The sequence below is a fragment of the Boleophthalmus pectinirostris genome, unplaced genomic scaffold (assembly GCF_026225935.1).
Source record: "Boleophthalmus pectinirostris isolate CB_2022bp ecotype Guang Dong unplaced genomic scaffold, ASM2622593v1 HiC_scaffold_3, whole genome shotgun sequence".
Lineage (NCBI taxonomy): Eukaryota > Metazoa > Chordata > Actinopteri > Gobiiformes > Gobiidae > Boleophthalmus > Boleophthalmus pectinirostris.
This window is the reverse complement of record NW_026571299.1, coordinates 21,037,443-21,044,761: the sequence shown is the minus strand read 5'-3', so window position 1 is coordinate 21,044,761 and position 7,319 is coordinate 21,037,443. Positions and strand designations below refer to the sequence as shown.

Below are 7,319 nucleotides of genomic sequence, written 5' to 3'. Positions count from 1 at the left end.
GACTGTGTAAGAACATCTACACACAAACGACCTGCCAGAAGTGCAAAGTACTTTTGTTGTTTACAAAGGATAAAAATTGTTTCTTGGAGTACCACAGGAAAAAGTGATGTTGTTCTGCCACTGTAAAGTTGTTACAATATGCTTTATGTTTTCATTGTTATGAAAAGTGGTGAACACATAAAGTTAGTGTTCATATCATTTTCAGTCTTCAGTGTTAATTTACCACACCGGACCAATGCTGCAAATCTGCAACATCCCAGAACACATTGGATGTGAAGGTCTCTCTCAAAAAAAAGTCAGGATTATATATTACTACCCCATATGATCATTTTCCCCAAATATCAGATTTTTTCCTGTTACTAAAATTTAATTTGAGCCTGAGAGGGTTAACACAACAGATAAGAACCACTGGTCTGTACAGGTTGGAGTATAGTCAACAATACATATTTCCCTTAGGTTACACAGCACACTCCCTCAAAATTTTTTTTAAGTTAACAGTATCACAAATAGAAAGCACCAGAAATGTTGTAAGAAGTGTTTTATCAAAAAAAAAAAAAGAAAAGAAAGAAAAGAAAAAAGACATGGGTATTTGGTGGCCAATTATGACATAATATACTGAGAGTAATAAACAAGAAGGATTAGACATATGTAGAGTTTATATTACGGATGGGCATGATTAGTCGATTAATCGATAATTAATCATTAAGAATTTCATCGATTACGTTCATTTTAATCGACAAACCGAATGTAGGTTGCTGTGCGTAGCGTGACCAAACAGGTCCGTACATGTCGGTCAGTCTGCAACGTACTGAAGTGCAAATGCGAACGATGTGCAACGATGACTTGTCCATGTCCATATGTTTCGGTGTCCAGTGGGAAAAGTTTTGCCAGGTGAGAGTCGCCCAATGTCGATGATGAGTCCCCACCTCCCTCCCTCCGTACGGTGTCCTGGTTTTGACAAACGCAAATATGGTCACACTAACCTGTATTCACCTGAGTCATGTCTTTTAATCCAACAGAAGTTGAACCACATGAGCGACACAAGAGCTGTAGTTTTATCTTCGCTGAGTTTATGCAAATTAGCGATGCGTTTTTAAGTTTCGTTTCTGTGAGAGTTGCGCAAAACTGAATTAAACACATTATAATCTAAAACGGCTGATGTGGCTCTAGAGTGGTTACGGTTTATATGTCGTAAAGTTTAATTTATTTATGCAGATTAGTAGTGCAGATAGTAATAATAATGATCATTTTTATATAAAAACGTTAATGATTAATCGATAATCGATCGTTAATTCTTCCGACGATCGATTAAGAAAATTTCATCGAATGCCCATCCCTACTTTATATTATTTCAAAGCTAAAGGAAGGGTGGAAAGAATTTAGAAAGATCTTGAGCTGTATCAGAACAAGTATAAGTAGACTGGACCTGACACAGACTGGTACACACCCATGAAGCTCTATGGAACCTACTGCACCACTGACGATTACACACACATAAGACACGTGGGAATAGAAAAGAAAGTATGTAAGACTTCATGTTGAAAATCACATTCTATTGTCTAAAGAGAGTGTTTGTTTTTTTTAAATTATGGCCATTGTAATCAGTATCGAGACTCTAATTGGCTGATATCATTTATAGCTCTTGGGAACATGTTAAAAACGTGCACATGTGAAGTGAGTCTTGAAAAGCAGGCAAATAAACAAACAGCCAGTCACAAAAATGCAGTGGGCATGTTTCCAGAAAGTTCCATCTTAAATGCTGTGTGCAGAGGATAACATGGGCTGGACTCCAGAGTGAAAACAGAGATGAAAACAGAGCTGGTGGAGAGTTGGGGCTGCAGAGACATGCCATTTGAATGAGAAAAGAAATAAGTTTACTCCATGGAGTCCAAGTATCAGACTGGGGCAGAGATACAGCTGTTTTTGCAGGGATTATCAGGCCAGTTTGGGAGGGACTTGGGTTAAATGCACTGTGAATAAACGGACCAACTGCACACACAATTAACTGTAATTTTCATTCAGCTTCAACAAGAACATGGAGGCACAGCAAATTTTGGTTCTTATCAGGCACAAACAAGGTCTTTTTCACAGATAAGCACCACCTCTACAACAGTCAGCTGCACACCAGGTCTAGACCAAGGACAAATCAGGTCTAGCACCAAACCTGACCACACTTAAAGTTAAAATTATGCTATTTTCTGATCTAAACATACTTTGGGATCAATAAAGTACTATCTATCTATCTATCTATCTATCTCTGTGTTTCCTGGTGTTTCTTGCAGCGCTTTATACTTAGAGCAGCCGTCCTGACAACAAATCGTGAATCTTCACAAAACTACAGTCGTCGCACCCTGGTCCTCGCTTTTGCAGGCACAGCAGATCTGCACTTACTGCAGACAATGTGGACAAGTTGTTTTTTCTGGCCAAAAATATTAAACTTCAGTAAAACTTCATGCTGGAACTGTTAGTGCTGCACGTTTACAGTTTTGTTTACTGTTTACAAGGATTTTTTTAAAACAATATTTCATACATTTGTTGCTTATGTGAGAATATTTTATTTTTTTAACTTATTAGTATTACCCAGCAGCACTTTGCATTTATTTTATTTTCCTGTAACAAATGGTTTTGCATTTTGTTCCCATACTGTACCGAAAATGAACCAAAACGTGACCTCAAAACCGAGGTATGTACCAAACCGTGATTTTTGTGTATCATTATACTATCTATCTATCTATCCATCTATCTATCTATCTACTGTATGTATCTATCTCTTGGATCATTTCATCACTATTGAACTAAAGGTAAAGGGAGCTGTTCACTTGGAAACTATCACTACATGACATCACAAGGTGTAACAGAGCATTTTAAGCTTTGAGATGTAGACAGACTAATAGTAAAAAAAGTTAGTCAAACATGTGTGAATGAAACACATGAATGAACACAAGTCCAGGTCTGTTTTTGAGGAGGGAACATGATAACATGGTTTAACATGGTTTGGTGTCATACAGGACTTTTAAGAGAGGCTATGGTGCTTTACATGCTCTGACGAGTGAGTGCAGTAACTGTGTATTTGGGCAATACACTTCTCTTATCTAGTATGAAGTGGTGACTGAGTGTTGGTGGGGGTCAGAGGGGCAAATTTTCAGGCTCACAGAATCTAACCATGTGAGTGAATAACGATGGCGAGGTGCTTTGTGTGGCTTTTCAAATCTGTGAAGTGTAATACAAATGTAAAGTGTTAGTCATATTTTGCTGGATTAGACTCAGGGCTGCACAATATATCAGTTTCAAATCAAAATCACTATTTGAGTAGGTGCAATGGAGCTCAACAGTCCTGCCCACTTCAAAGTCCGCTCCGGTTTCAGAAGTACATTTTTCATTCTTTTTTTCACATTGACCTTTGGACAAATTCAAATATTAAGAGCTCAAAGCCATCGCGGAGGCCAACCAGCTACGTGCTAACTACTATCCATCACACAGCTGTCCAAAAAGCACATTTAAAAGAAAAGACTGTGGAATGTTTTAATCACTTTGCAATTTATAAAGCTTCAAAAACAGACTTTAAATAAAATTATTGGTCTTGTGGTCATTAGTCATTAAACCTGAACATTCAAACATTTCATATAATTTTTGACAGAAAGTCTATGGGAAAATGGAACGGTCCTGACTCATATGTGAAGTACAAGTATTTCTTGAAGTATTTCAAAAGTATTTGCAGTACTGTGTTTTGTGGCCTCATAAAAACAAAAGGAGGAAGTGACTTTGAACTCCAGCTGCTCTCAGTCTAAATCAGTGAAAAGCTTTAGAGACCTGTTATAGTACATCAGAGAAGCACGCACCTTTTCCAGAGATGTGGGTACAACAAGCTGAAAGTGAACATCACATTCTGCGCAGCTAAAACAAGTGTTATTTAATGAGGGAGTATTATGTTTAAGAGATTTTGGAACTTTCTACTTTGTTATAAAGTTGTTCCCTCATCAAAAACTAGATTGAAGAGGTTTTAGATGTCATCCATGCATGTTTGAGTATTCCAGTGCTCTCTCCTGGGCACTGTTCAAGCTCTCGTTACCGAAAGTTTCTGTACAAGGCTCCACCCACAAGCCTATGTCACCCATGCTCCCACACGACATCCATCCATCCATCCATTTTCTTCCGCTTATCCGGGGCCGGGTCGCGGGGGCAGCAGCCTAAGCAGGGACTCCCAGACTTCCTTCACCCCAGACACGTCCTCCAGCTCCTCCGGGGGAACCCCGAGGCGTTCCCAGGCCAGCCGAGAGACATAGTCCCTCCAGCATGTCCTGGGTCTTCCCCGGGGCCTCCTCCCGGCGGGACATGCCCGGAACACCTCCCGAGGGAGGCGCCCAGGAGGCATCCGGAACAGATGCCCGAGCCACCTCAACTGGCTCCTCTCGATGTGGAGGAGCAGCAGCTCTACTCCGAGCTCCTCCCATGTGACTGAGCTCCTCACCCTATCTCTAAGAGAGCGCCCAGCCACCCTGCGGAGGAAACTAATTTCGAGCGCTTGTATCTGCGATCTTGTCCTTTTGGTCACTACCCAGAGCTCATGACCATAGGTGAGAGTAGGAACGAAGACTGACCGGTAAATCGAGAGCTTCGCCTTTCGGCTCAGCTCCCTCTTCACCACAACGGTCCGATACAGCGACCGCATCACTGCCGAAGCTGCACCGATCCGCCTGTCAATCTCACGTTCCGTCCTCCCCCTCACTCGTGAACAAGATACCGAGATACTTGAACTCCTCCACTCGAGGCAAAGACTCCCCACCCACCTGGAGAGGGCAAGCCACCTTTTTCCGGTTAAGAACCATGGCCTCAGACTTAGAAGAGCTGATCTTCATCCCAGCCGCTTCACACTCAGCTGCAAACCGCCCCAGTGCACATTGCAGGTCCTGGTTCGATGAAGCCAACAGGACAACATCATCCGCAAACAGCAGAGATGAGATCCTGTGGTCCCCAAACCGGACCCCCTCCGGCCCCTGACTGCGCCTAGAAATTCTGTCCATAAATACAATGAACAGAACCGGTGACAAAGGGCAGCCCTGGCGGAGTCCAACATGCACCGGGAACAGGTCTGACTTACTGCCGGCAATGAACACAGCTCCTGCTCCGGTCATACAGGGACCGGACAGCCCTTAGCAAAGGGCCCCAGACCCCATACTCCCAGAGCACCCCCCACAGGACAACACGAGGGACACAGTCGAATGCCTTCTCCAAGTCCACAAAGCACATGTGAACTGGTTGGGCAAACTCCCATGAACTCTCAAGCACCCGATGGAGAGTGTAGAGCTGGTCCAGTGTTCCACGGCCAGGACGAAAACCACACTGCTCCTCCTGGATCCGAGGTTCGACTATCGGCCGGATTCTCCTCTCCAGTACCCTGGCATAGACCTTAATGGGGAGGCTGAGGAGTGTGATCCCCCTATAGTTGGAACACACCCTCCGGTCCCCCTTCTTATACAGAGGGGCCACCACCCCGGTTTGCCAGTCCAGAGCCAAGACAGCCCCACAACATCCAGAGACTTAAGGTACTCAGGACGGATCTCATCCAACCCTGGGGCCTTGCCACCAAGGAGCTTGCCAACCACCTCAGTGACTTCAGCCAGGGTGATGGATGAGGAGATCCTCAAAGTATTCCTTCCACCGCCGGACAACGTCCCCAGTCGAGGTCAGCAGCTCTCCCCCCGCACTGTAAACAGTGTTGGCGAAGAACTGCTTCCCCCTCCTGAGGCGCCGGACGGTTTGCCCCTCTTTGAGGCCGTCCGATAGTCCTTCTCCATGGCCTCCCCGAACTCCTCCCAGCTCCGAGTTTTTGCCTCCGCAACCGCACAGCACGCTTGGCCCGCCGGTAGCTGCTTTAGGAGTCCCCCGAGCCAGCAAGGTCCGATAGGACTCCTTCTTCAGCTTGACGGCATCCCTTACTTCCGGTGTCCACCACCGGGTTCGGGTATTGCCGCCACGACAGGCACCACAGACCTTACGCCCACAGCTCCGAGCAGCCGCATCGACAATAGAGGCCGAGAATGAAGCCCACTCGGACTCTATGTCCCCAGCCTTCCCCGGAATATGTGAGAAGTCCTCCCGGAGGTGCGAGTTGAAAGTCCCTCTGACAGAGGGCTCTGCCAGACATTCCCAACAGACCCTCACAATACGCTTGGGCCTGCCAGGTCTTTCCAGCTTTCTCCTCCGCCAGCGAACCCAACTCACAACCAGGTGGTGATCAGTTGACAGCTCAGCCCCTCTCTTCACCTAAGTGTCCAAGACACGCGGCCAGAGGTCAGATGACACGACTACAAAGTCAATCATCGACCTCCGGCCTAGGGTGTCCTGGTGCCACGTGCACTTATGGACACCCTTGTGCTCGAACATGGTGTTCGTTATGGACAAACCGTGACTAGCACAGAAGTTCAATAACAAAACACCACTCGGGTTCAGATCAGGGAGGCCGTTCCTCCCAATCACCCCTCTCCAAGTGTCACTGTCATTGCCCACGTGGGCGCTGAAGTCCCCCAGGAGAACAACGGAGTCCCCGGTCGGTGCACTGTCTAGTACCCCTCCCAAGGACTCCAGGAAGGCCGGGTAATCTACACTGCTGTTCGGCCCGTAGGCCGACACCACAGTGAGAGACTTGTCCCCGACCCGAAGGCGCAGGGATGCGACCCTCTCGTTCACCGGGGTGAACTCCAACACACAGTGGCTGAGCTGTGGGGCAATGAGCAGGCCCACACCAGCCCGCCGCCGCTCCCTGCGCAAACTGTGCGTGGAGGTGAGGCCGACTATATCTAGTCGGTAACGCTCAACCTCCCGCACAAGCTCAGGCTCCTTCCCCAGGCTCCCACACGACAATTCTCCATAAATATACAAACACATGATACAAAACTGTACACAACAACTTCACAAACCAATAATAGTTTCATGAGTGCGATGCACTGTCACTCTGAAGGGGGAGGGACTTAGGTCAGAGAGCAAGGGGGGAGGGGAGACTCAGAACAGGTTATATACGTTGTTTCAGTGAATATATAATTTTCAAAACAATAAAAGATGATCTAAACATGTCATGTGTTACAGTTAAAACCTCATACAAGTGAAATCCTCACACTTTGAATATATATGTATCATATAATGTCCTCCTTTTTTCATACAAGCTTTCTGATTAGGATTAGATTTCTGATGTAAATTTTAATAATTGGATTCTGTTCTGTTCTGACATTTTGAAAAGATGAACTGAAATCTGAACTGACAAACTGATACAAGATATTTCAGAGCATGTTTGTACAGATCTAAACTAGAGGGTTTGCAGCTTT

General features: G+C 45.5%; 1 protein-coding gene across 2 annotated transcripts in view; it reads right to left on the bottom strand.

The window, feature by feature from the left end:
- The window catches only part of tgm2b (transglutaminase 2b), a 33,207-nt gene that overhangs the window by 24,974 nt on the left and 914 nt on the right, over positions 1-7,319 (bottom strand). The window lies entirely within an intron of this gene.